Below are 12,973 nucleotides of genomic sequence, written 5' to 3'. Positions count from 1 at the left end.
CCAATGCGAAGGGAGGGAGAAAGAAGTTCGATATCCGCGAAGGCCTCACCATTCTAAGAACAGTGGTTACTCTCCTCTTCCTTGGATCAGACCTGCTTTACCTCCCATTCCTTCACCCCCCCCCCTCTTTCCTTCCCGTCCAGAAGACCTGTACTGCCTTCGTTATACAACTAATACGCAGCCAAATACATAAACAACTTCCTCGGTGTATTTCTCTGATTATGTAAGTTAGTGACGAGTTAGTATACCGGACTCTGGTTCCGGGGGTCAGCGCCCCCGTGGCCCGGTCCTTGACCAGGCCTATGGGTGCTATCGAGAGGCAGTTGCTATACAGCCACTATAGACCATGGCTATGAAATCGTTCGGAATTGGAAATAGCGTTCTGAACTTCGTGTTTCGAACCATTATAATTCGAACAAAAGCTACATTTCGAACAAATAAAATTTTTCGGACAAAGTAGTTTATCGATCAAGAATAGTTTTTCGAACTAAAATGGTATTGCAGACAAAACTGTGCATTTCGAACAAAAAATGCGCATTTCGAACAATATATATTAAAAAATAATTTCGACTAAAATATAATCCGAACAAAAGCCCTTCGAAACTCAAAAAAAAAAAAAAAAAAAATCGAACAAATAAGTATTTCGAAAAGTATTAAGTACCATAAATATTTCGAACAAAAGCATTCTTTCGAGCAAAATAATTTCGAGCCAAAAAAGGAAAAATATTTCGAACAAACTATACCGAACAAAAAAAAAAATATTTGAAATAAAAAAAAAAAAAAGGGTATTGATTAAAAAAAGTATTAAAAAAAGTAGTTTTCCAAAGAATATTTCGAACAAAAACAAAAGGACACAAGTGCAACTGAAGTGACATATTATCGTGACAACGTTTCGCTCTCCAGTAGAGCGAAACTTTGTGATAATAAAATGCCACATTAGTCACACATGTGGCCTTTTACTTAACACAGTCGGTGATTCTACCTTTTATTACCAAAAAAGGTGTTAAAAGGCACAACTCCGTTTACCAGACTGAAAATGGTGATCCAGACTACACTGTTTTTTTTTTTTTGACATGTCAGGGCCTTTTAGGGCAGGTGCCTTGATGCTGCTGGGCTCTTGATCCAAGAAATTGGAGCTACTCCCTTCCCTCCTTCCCCTGCAACAGATTAAACTTGATTGCCTGCCATTCTTCAGGCGCTGCGTGACCCTTTCGCGTCTAGCGCTTCCTCCCCGTGGGAGTAAGTCAGATGTGAGGGAGTCGTGATGGAGACAGTACGTGGGGGGAGACTAAGAGAGTCCAGAGAGAGAGAGAACTGGTCTACAAGACGTGTGCTGGAGACATAACTGGTCTACAGGACGTGTGCTATAGATATAACTGGTCTACAAGACGTGTGCTAGAGAGATAAATGGTCTACAAGACAAGTGCTAGAGAGAGAACTGGTCTACAAGACGTGTGCTAGAGAAAGAACCGGTCTACAAGACGTGTGCTAGAGAAAGAACTGGTCTACAAGACGTGTGCTAGAGAGATAACTGGTCTACAAGGCGTGTGCTAGAGAAAGAACTGGTCTAAAAGACGTGTGCTAGAGAGATAACTGGTCTACAAGACGTGTGCTAGAGAGATAACTGGTCTACAAGACGTGTGCTAGAGAGATAACTGGTCTACAAGACGTGTGCTAGAGAGATAACTGGTCTACAAGACGTGTGCTAGAGAGATAACTGGTCTACAAGACGTGTGCTAGAGAGATAACTGGTCTACAAGACGTGTGCTAGAGAAAGAACTGGTCTACAAGACGTGTGCTAGAGAAAGAACTGGTCTACAAGACGTGTGCTAGAGAAAGAACTGGTCTACAAGACGTGTGCTAGAGAAAGAACTGGTCTACAAGACGTGTGCTAGAGAAAGAACTGGTCTACAAGACGTGTGCTAGAGATATAACTGGTCTACAAAACGTGCTAGAGACATAACTAGTCTATAAGACTTGTGTTAGAGAGAGAACTGGTCTACAAGACGTGTGCTAGAGAGAGAACTGGTCTACAAGACGTGTGCTAGAGAGAGAACTGGTCTACAAGACGTGTGCTAGAGAGAGAACTGGTCTACAAGACGTGTGCTAGAGAGAGAACTGGTCTACAAGACGTGTGCTAGAGAGAGAACTGGTCTACAAGACGTGTGCTAGAGAGAGAACTGGTCTACAAGACGTGTGCTAGAGAGAGAACTGGTCTACAAGACGTGTGCTAGAGAGAGAACTGGTCTACAAGACGTGTGCTAGAGAGAGAACTGGTCTACAAGACGTGTGCTAGAGAGAGAACTGGTCTACAAGACGTGTGCTAGAGAGAGAACTGGTCTACAAGACGTGTGCTAGAGAGAGAACTGGTCTACAAGACGTGTGCTAGAGAGAGAACTGGTCTACAAGAAGTGTGCTAGAGAGAGAACTGGTCTACAAGACGTGTGCTAGAGAGAGAACTGGTCTACAAGACGTGTGCTAGAGAGAGAACTGGTCTACAAGACGTGTGCTAGAGAGAGAACTGGTCTACAAGACGTGTGCTAGAGAGAGAACTGGTCTACAAGACGTGTGCTAGAGAGAGAACTGGTCTACAAGACGTGTGCTAGAGAGAGAACTGGTCTACAAGACGTGTGCTAGAGAGAGAACTGGTCTACAAGACGTGTGCTAGAGAGAGAACTGGTCTACAAGACGTGTGCTAGAGAGAGAACTGGTCTACAAGACGTGTGCTAGAGAGAGAACTGGTCTACAAGACGTGTGCTAGAGAGAGAACTGGTCTACAAGACGTGTGCTAGAGAGAGAACTGGTCTACAAGACGTGTGCTAGAGAGAGAACTGGTCTACAAGACGTGTGCTAGAGAGAGAACTGGTCTACAAGACGTGTGCTAGAGAGAGAACTGGTCTACAAGACTTGTCCCACAGGGATAACTGGTCTACGAGACGTGTGCCTGAGATAATTGGTCTACAAGACAAGTGCTAGAGAGATACCTATTCTACAAAACTTGATATCTCACTGGTCTATAAAACGAGTGCTACAGAGCTAACTGGTCTACAAGACATTGGTGATGGAATCGTAATATAATCTACACACTGAGTCTGGGTCTTACAGTTTGCGCATAAATAATGATCATATATGTCCCATTCGGGTTAGCGCCAGACCTGACAACGTCAGCCACCTCAACACAACCACCCCAGACATGACATCATCAGCCACCACCACCACAACTACCCCAGACATGACATCGTCAGCCACCATCACCACAACCACCCCAGACATGACATCACCAGCCACCATCACCACAACCACCCCAGACATGACATCATCAGCGACCATCACCACAACCACCCCAGACATGACATCGTCAGCCACCATCACCACAACCACCCCAGACGACATCATCAGCGACCATCACCACAACCACCCCAGATATGACATCGTCAGCCACCATCACCACAACCACCTCAGACATGACATCGTCAGCCACCATCACCACAACCGCTCCAGACTTGACAACGTCAGGCACCATTACGTCGACCACAACAGCCTTGCAGTATATATTCCGGTAGCAGCAGTGTATATACACTGGTGCATATCTCTTCTTGCATCTACTTGAATCCCAACATTAGAGATTAATGTATTAATACACGTCCAAGCAGCTCGACTTTAAGATTGCCGCCTTTGTTTTTTTCCACAAATGATACGGAGAGGGGTAACTAGCCCCCTTGTTCACAGTATTAGTCACCCTCCGTTCCTGGAGGGTATTCTGTAATATTTAACCAATAGTAATAAGCCCATTTAGTTACAGTACACACGATTGACTACAGTCAGTGAGTGCAACTTCGTGGTTGCAACTAGTTTTAGGTGATTACAACCCAAGAAGGTTAGGCCGTTAAGCGGTGATAAGAAATAATTGGAATAAACCTTAAAGTTTCTCTCTTCAATGAACACTGTTAATCTGCAGTCGTGTGATGCTCGTTTGATGCAAAAGTGATCAGATTTTACGCCAATTGAGCCCAGCGTCATGTTTTATAACAGTACTCTGAAACATAAACAGGAAAATGCATCACAATTGTGTTGGCCAAACACCTACGTTGATGCATTTTCTATACATGACATAATTATATAAAAATATACACAATAATTATATACAAGTTAAATAAATTGAGAAAGTTTCTTTAAACAGCATAAGTGTTCATTATCACACAACTCTACTTGCAAATAATAAACATCCACTTTATATAAACAAAGTTCCCACATTAATGACATTATCATGAGTTGAGAAACAATATAAACAATATTTACGTCCATTATCTCACATCTCTGCTTTCAAATATGAAATAAACACATCATAAAAATATATAAACCGTCTCCAGAAACAGTGCAAAAGATTAGTGTATATATTAATACAAACAGAACATTACATTATCAACTCTGCGTCTCACAGTAATATGCAATAAGCAAAACTGGCTATGCAAAACACAACACTGGGAGAAATTGGAGAGCACCAGACTTCAAAACTGGGTAGTTAGTCACGTATAAAATTTGTCGGTGGGACTGTGGCCTAGAAAAACACACTGGAGTCATCACCATTGATTCCTCAAAAGGTGGGCCTCCCAGGCCTTCACCTACACTGTCATTCCAAGGAACCCTGGAGTCACCCCACTTGGTGATTCCCCCCCCCCCCAAAAGTGGGTCCTGGAGAAGCACAACACACAAAACACAGGATCACTATTCATGACCCAGAAATGGTGAGGCTTCACTGCCAACACTGTACTACTACTTTTGGTCCAACACTCCATACACCAACATCATACAAATGAGGCCTCAACCGCCCACATCTTATGTTAGCATACCTTACCTAGGCATGTACTGACGTCACTACCACGAAAAACACACACACTTGGAAAATCTGATGCCCCTTCCACCAGCTCACTGAACTTCAATCCACTAAGTGGTCAAAAATGCCATCTGGTCACCTTCTGCAACCATTGCAAAACGAGAGCAGATAAATGTCTACACTGTATTATGTACACTACTCACGAGACAATGCATCAACAACCACATTCTCTGTCACCTTCACATAACGAATGGCCAAATTCAGAGGTTGGAGAAACAAAGCCCATCTATTCAGTCTCTGATTGTGGGTCCTTATTAGGTGAAGGAAACGTAAAGGATTGTGGTCATTATACACAGTTATGGTGAACTGATCCTGACATATAAATTGAAAAATGTTGCACAGCCAACACTAGAGCAAGGGCCTCCTTTTCTATGGTGGCTTAGTTTCTCTGGTGTTTTTTTAAGTTTTGCAGAGAAGTTGCTGACTGGCAATAATTGTCCTGCTACTTCTTGTAATAATACAGCACCAACACCAGCATCACTGGCGTCTACTTGTAGAGAAAATGGCAGTGCAAAATTGGGAATAGTCAGCACAGGAGCACTAGCATGCAGATTTTTTACATGTTCAAATGTCCTCTGATACTTCCTGTCTCCCACAAATTTTCGCTTGGGACTAATAAGGTCTGTGAGTGGAGAGGTCACCTTTGACAGATTTGGAAAGAACTTCTGTAAAATGTTACCATGACCACAAAGTGCATGACCTCCTTTCGGTTCTTTGGTACAGGGAAATTATCTATAGCCTCCACCTTAGCATTCACTGTGGCCAATTACATGCCCTAGAAAAGTTACCTGGGCTTGACCCAAAAACACTTTTCGCCAAATTAACTGTGAGCTGAGCATCAGTGAGCCTAGAAAAAAATTCTCCCAGCTGTTCCACATGTTTTGCCGACCTAGAAAATGTACAGAGAACTTTCACGGCGCGCATAACGGAGATAAAACACCTCAATTACTGGGAGCGCTTGAGGTTTCTAAACCTGTATTCCCTGGAACGCAGGAGGGAGAGATACATGATTATATACACCTGGAAAATCCTAGAGGGACTAGTACCGAACTTGCACACGAAAATCACTCACTACGAAAGCAATAGACTTGGCAGACGATGCACCATCCCCCCAATGAAAAGCAGGGGTGTCACTAGCACGTTAAGAGACCATACAATAAGTGTCAGGGGCCCGAGACTGTTCAACTGCCTCCCAGCACACATAAGGGGGATTACCAACAGACCCCTGGCAGTCTTCAAGCTGGCACTGGACAAGCACCTAAAGTCAGTTCCTGATCAGCCGGGCTGTGGCTCGTACGTTGGTTTGCGTGCAGCCAGCAGCAACAGCCTGGTTGATCAGGCGCTGATCCACCAGGAGGCCTGGTCACAGACCGGGCCGCGGGGGCGTTGACCCCCGAAACTCTCCCCAGGTAAACTCCAGGTAACAATTAATAAAAACAATGTCATCAATATAACACCTCTCTCCAGCTAGGACACGTATAACTTCCTGCATCCTGCGTTGAAAACAGGAGGGAGCGTAATGAAGCCCATATGGAAGAACCCTGTACTGAAAAAAGCCCATCTGGCGTTACAAAGGCAGAGATGTCACTGGCACGTGGGGTTAAAGGTATCCAATAATAACCCTTCAACAGGTCTAATTTGCTTACATTCTAGGAAGAGGAAAACAGTCAGCCTTAGTTATTAAATTAACCTTGCAGTAGTCAGCGCACATCTTCATGGTGCCATCTGGTTCAGGAACCATTAAGCAGAGTAATGCACACTCACTCTCCCTCGGTACATTGCAATATTGTCAGGTAGGAATTTCACCTCCTTCTCCATACTTGCTTTCTTTTGTGGGCTCATTCTATAAGGAACTTGCTGAATTGGTTCAGCTTCCCCTACATCTATATCATGGGGCTTCAAATTGCTTACCCTAGGGGTATCCCCAAATAAATCCTCAAAATTCTAGAGAAGCTGAACCATCTCTGCAATCCGTTCTTTACTAAGGCCTAACATACATTGTGTAGGGTCCATTAACAATGCCCTGTTATTAAGATGTACATCTGTGGTTTCCTGCAAATTAGTGTCCAACCCTGGATCACCTACAACATAAACACTCGCCACACCTGATCGTTGATGGTACCGTTTTAGTCAGTTTATGTGCATATCACGTTCAGACTTTCGGTGCCCAGGGGTGTAAATTCTATAATTTTGATCGGTGACCTTTTTCATCACTTTGTACAGCCCACTGTACCTTGCTTTTAAGGCATTACGAGGCACCAGCTCCAATGCTAGCACCTCTCCGACTTCAAAAGTACAGAGCACTGCCTTGCAGGGAAATACTCTTCATCTTGATCTGGCTGTTGTGCAGGTTCTCATATGCCAGGCAATTCATATGAGGCAAACGGTCTCTGAGAGTGAGAAAAGACTCCGAGGGGGAAATATCACGATCACCATCTAACCAGTGTTCCTTCAAAACAGTCAGTGGCCCCCGTACTAAGTACCATAGATCAGTTCAAAAGGACTATAGGCTAATGATGCCTGAGTGCTGTCCCTCAGGGCAAATAAAAGTAGAGGAATACCCCCCATCCCAGTCCTTCTAGTACTGGGTACAATAAGCACTAATCATAGTCTTGAGAGACTGGTGAAACCGCTCCACCACCCCTTGACTTTCCGGGTCATTTTAATGTTAGTCTCTCCTAGGGCTGCGTGAAAATGTTTAGATGTAAAAAATTTGACTCCTGATCTGTCTGAATTTCCTTAGAGATCCCAACTTGAGAAAAAAATTTCACCAATGCTCTCAAAACCACAGGTGTAGTAATTTTACATAGTGGGATGGCCTCGGGGAACCTGGTAGTAGAACAAATAATTTTGAGTAAGTACTGGTTACCCATCTTAGTTTTGGGTAGTGGACCCACACAATCCACAACTAGCCTGCTAAAAGGTTCTCAACTGCTGCGATTGGTTTAAGGGGGAGGGGGCAGGCTTAATTCCCTGATTAGGTTTTCCTACTACATTGGATCCCCGGTTCGCGATACTAATCCGTTCCTGAGAGCTCATCGTAAACCAAAAATATCGGAAAGCGAATCAATTTTCCTCATAAGAAATAATGGAAATCAAATTAATCCGTGCAAGACACCCAAAAGTATGAAAAAAAAACTTTTACCACACGAAATATTAAGTTTAATGCAATAGAATAGTAATTACAATACCAACAATAACAATAAATAACGAAAGAATAATTGACACTTACCTTTAATGAAGATCTGGTGATGATTGATGGGATGGGAGGAGGGAAGAGTGTGGATGGTGTTAGCATTTAGAAGGGGAATCCCCCTCCATTAGGACTTGAGGTAGCAAGCTCTTTTCCGGGGTTACTTCCCTTCTTCTTTTAATGCCACTAGGACCAGCTTGAGAGTCACTGGACTTCTGTCGCACAACATAACTGGCAGCCTCACCATGCCTAATCACACTATGTATGCCACTACGATTCTTAAATCTTTCAAACCAACCTTTGCTGGCCTTAAATTCACTCGCATCACCACTAGTTGCAGGCAATTTCTTTACCAAATCGTCATGCAACTGCCTAGCCTTTTCACAAATGATCGCTTGAGAGATGCTATCTCCTATCTGTTTTTCATTTATCCACACCAATAACAATCTCTCAACATTTTCTAACACTTGCGGTCGCTGTTTCGTAATCAGTTGCACCTTTTGCAAGAACAGCTTCCTTGATTGCCGTTTTCTTGCTCACTATAGTAGAGATGGTTGATTGGGGTTTACTATACAACCTGACCAGCTCCGACACACGCACTCCACTTTCGTACTTTGCAATTATCTCTCTCTTCATTTCAACAGTCATTAGCACCCTTGGTCTCGAAGGGTTGGCACTGGGAGCTTTCTTGGGGCCCATGGTGACTTATTTTGCAAAATCAGGCACCAAAAACAGTGATAATATGGATAATATAGAATGTACCGAATGTATCCTTAGATGCGTGCACACTGGCTGGCTTGTAAACACTGGCACACATGGGGCAGTTCAGGCCACACATGGACACGTCTCGTACGAACCACATCGCATACCGGGTTTTGTATCGGGAAGTGAGGCAAATTTTCTGCGATATAATGCATCGGTTACCGGATTTATCGGTTACCGATAGCATCGCCAACCAGGGGTCCACTGTATTTAGCAAATAGGACATGATTCAATATACTTACTGACTCCTATGTCTGAGGCCAGTAAAAATATTTGGAGACCTTGCCAATGTCCTCCCATGGGAACATCATGGGCCAAACTTAAAACTTGACACCTAAATGACTCTGGCACAACCACTTGGTAAACTGCCTCTCTTGCTCCATCACAACATACTTCATCAGATGGTCTTTCTCATTAAAACGCCTTTTGTGTAAAAAAAAAAAAATTAGTTGGGAGGCTTCCCCTTCGCTAACTGCCGATGATCGAATAACCTTCAGGGTGTCGTCACACACCTGGGCCCGAATCAGTAGGAGTCGCCACTTCTATGCCAGTTCCCAGACCCCCACTCAAATTGGGTCCCACCTGGGCTGCTTCATCACTACCCTGAGTCTCCTGCAGGCTAAACTCCAGGAATAAATTTCCAGCATCAGGAGAATCAAGGAAAGGCACAGAAGCATATCCCTTTGACATTTGCCTAGTTACAGCACACACTGGAAACAGCTCAGGCACAGTAGCCGGAACTTTTCCCTCCCAAACTTGTGATTCTGGGTCCCTCCAAAGCAAAGATTCCTCACTTTCAATAAGGCCCATCACATTATTAACTAACAGAAGGTCAAAAACTTCAAAAGGTATATCAACTGTAATACCTACAGGCAGGTAACGAGACTGGTAAGCAAACTCCACCCACAACCTATGCACTGAAGTCCTAATAGTAGATCCGGTTATTTCTTTCAGTACAATATCTAATCCAGTGTAAGTATCTTCTGACACTCGTTATACATCCTTGCGCAAGATTGAGAATGTGCTACAACTGTCCCTTAAAGACATAATACCTTCTACCTTACCTTCATTTTGATGTAAAGCCACTGTGGACTTATTGGAAGAGGCCTTCATCCGAGGGTCTGAAACAGTTGGCTTACCTGGTCTGCTCTGCGGTAAAACTTCAATACTGGCTACTGTGTGTGTAACTGGTGTACCTGAGAAGCCTGTACAGCAGCCTCGTCACTAAGCATTTTTTTTTTTTTGTAAATCTGCTGCCTGTACCCCTCAAGGAAGGTTCCTTGATGTTGGTGAGGGGCTCTTGATTTAGGGAATTGGATCTGTGCTCCAGTTCCCCAAATTAAGCCTGAATGCCTTCCACATCCTCCCCAGGCGCTGTATAATCCTCCGGGTTTAGCGCTTCCCCCTTGATTATAATAATAATAATGCTGCCTGTAGCCCTTTTTTTTTTACAGTAAGCACAAAAATTAGATTTAAAAGTCCCATGCCCATTTGGAGTAGGCTGGATCCTCTGTCCTTGGGGAAGTGGGTTTTTCCTGTTTCCTGTTTTTCTGCACCTCAAATTGACTTTTCACTTCCCTGAACAGGAAACTGAGAAGTAGACTTGAATCCAGGATTCTTGAACCAGGATTCTAGTGGTTAGTAGGCTGAAAACTCTTTGGATTATGAGGCTGGAAAAATATTGGCTTAAACCTATGAAATTTCTTACTCCTCCTAGTTGGTGCAGAAAAAAATATTAGTAACATGGCCTGGGTGATAACTACCAACTTTTTGGCTGGCTTAAAACCTTTCACCCAACTCTAGAGCATAGTTAAAATCGTTCTCCTCAAGATATGCCCTAAGATCAAAAGATCCTCTAGTAAAATTAAAATCATTATACCTTCATAATCACCTACATCCTTGGAGCGGCACCATTTAGTAAGCAGCTACATCATCTCCTTTTCATATTCCACCAAAGATTGTCCTTCCTAAAACTTTAAACCTCTGAACTTCTGCCTATATCTCTCTAGCAATATCTGATAAGCCAACAACACAACATCCTTCATCTCATAATCTGAAAATTCATGTTCGTTTAGAGAGGTAACAGCTTGTAACACTTTACCAATTAACTGGGTTCTGGCTAATGTGGCCCAGTTACTGTCTGGCCCCTTACGGGATTTTGCTATGTTTTTCAGTGTGAAAAAGTTATCAGGATCATTTTCAAAAATTTTTGGGACAAACTTTGAAGCTTGTTCAAAATTAAATGTCTACCTGTTACCTATTACTTGTGAAGCAGCAAACTCACTCTCTCTCTCTCTCTCTCTCTTTAGCCCTAAAGATTTCCAACTCTTTCTCTTCCCGTATTTTAGTACGTTCAATCTTTCTCAGATCTTTTTCTTCCATAAAGTTAATCTTAATCTTAAGATCTGTGCTTCATTGCTCTCATTATTAACAGTGAGGTATGATGCAGGATCTCCTCCCAGATCACTGTCAACACTAGAATCTCTACTGCTTACAGACATCATAGAAATTAATAGCACAAAACACTTGCCTATTACAGTAGAAATTATTTATATAATAAATCGCATAGCAAAGCACATAGGTACATGAAATTATTCACTGAGAATTATTATTATTAAATAACTCCCTAAATCACTAAATGTGCACACGAATATCAAGCAGAAAAATAACTGAATTACACCTGAAAAAATTATTAATATTTTAATCTTTTAAATAATGACTCCTCAGATTTTAAATGTGAATTATCATTATAAATTTCATAATTCTTCCCTTCAGGCCACCAAATTACGGTTTTGGCTCTGAATAACTTAAATAAAAAAAAACCTGGTTCCTGAAGGGTAAATGACCTGCCTGTCTAGGGGCATTTATATTACACTGAAAAAAACAACCCACTCTAGGGCCATCATGTACCTTCATACAAATTATTAAGCATAAATTTAAATAGTCAATATAAGGAAGGACACAAAAACTCACCTCTACAAAAATATAATATATATTAATCACGAAGTATATACAACCTGCACTCTACTATAACTAACGTCACCACACTCCAGTTCACCGTTACTTCACTAACACACTGCTACTATTGAGCACAACATATATAAACATAAACAGGGAGGCTCCATGACACCCCCCCCCCGCACTCCTTTCTTCTGCCGGTGTGTCTACCAGCAGGCAAAAACACTATGCGAATACTCTCCCAAAACTTAAACATGTTTACCTGCCTTAGAGGTAAGCATGAGAGCATCTACAACAAAATAAATTTACCTATAGTATACACTAAAAGAAAACCTCACGTACTCACACACCTGCATCTTGCTCTATCTGCTGTGCTTCACCTGCTGAACTCAACACCTCACTCTTTGATCTGGCCACTCTGACTGACCAGGAATAATACGTGTCTGGTTTTAGAACATATCCTGGAAAATAACAGTGTATATGGAGCGTTTTTTGTATAAAATTTCTAATGCACTACACCGTATGTTAATGTAAAAATTAATAATTTTGTACCAAAAGAGCTTTAGAAAACTTACTTAACCTTATTATAACAAGCTCAGTTTATTTTAGCCTAATCCAACTAAATATATTTTAGACAAGTTTACAATAATTTAATAAACACATTAAATTATTGTATATGTGTGAATATATGCATCTACATCCGTTCCTTTCTCGTATCTGGTTCCATTCTCTTTGAGTTTTGTCAGAGACTCTCATACGTAGATCTCCAGACAACCTGAGTCAGTCAGGTGCTCGGAAACGGCCCGAGTGCCAGGAATGACTCAGAGCAGAGTTTTTGAGAGTTGAGAGCCTCATACCAAAGAGAACACCTGAGACACCAGAGATTTAACCTGACTCCTCCTGCACCAGCACCTCTGCTACTCCCTACGAGCTCTGTGTGGGTGGGGGTGGGGGGGGGTAGTAGACGAGTCTGTTGACTTGGAGATGACTTACACCGTTGTAAACACCAGACTCAAGACACCCCTTAAACCGAAGACTTGCTGCGTCCCAGCTACAGGGCGTTTACGACGACTGCAGCCAACTGTTACACTACGACTCACGAAATCGTAATGACTGACAGATGTGGTGAATGGTTTTGAAAACCGACAAGTTGAAGAATTGAGACA

The sequence above is a fragment of the Cherax quadricarinatus genome, chromosome 18 (genome assembly GCF_038502225.1).
Source record: "Cherax quadricarinatus isolate ZL_2023a chromosome 18, ASM3850222v1, whole genome shotgun sequence".
NCBI classification, from domain to species: Eukaryota; Metazoa; Arthropoda; class Malacostraca; order Decapoda; family Parastacidae; genus Cherax; species Cherax quadricarinatus.
Note: the sequence above shows the minus strand (reverse complement) of the source record.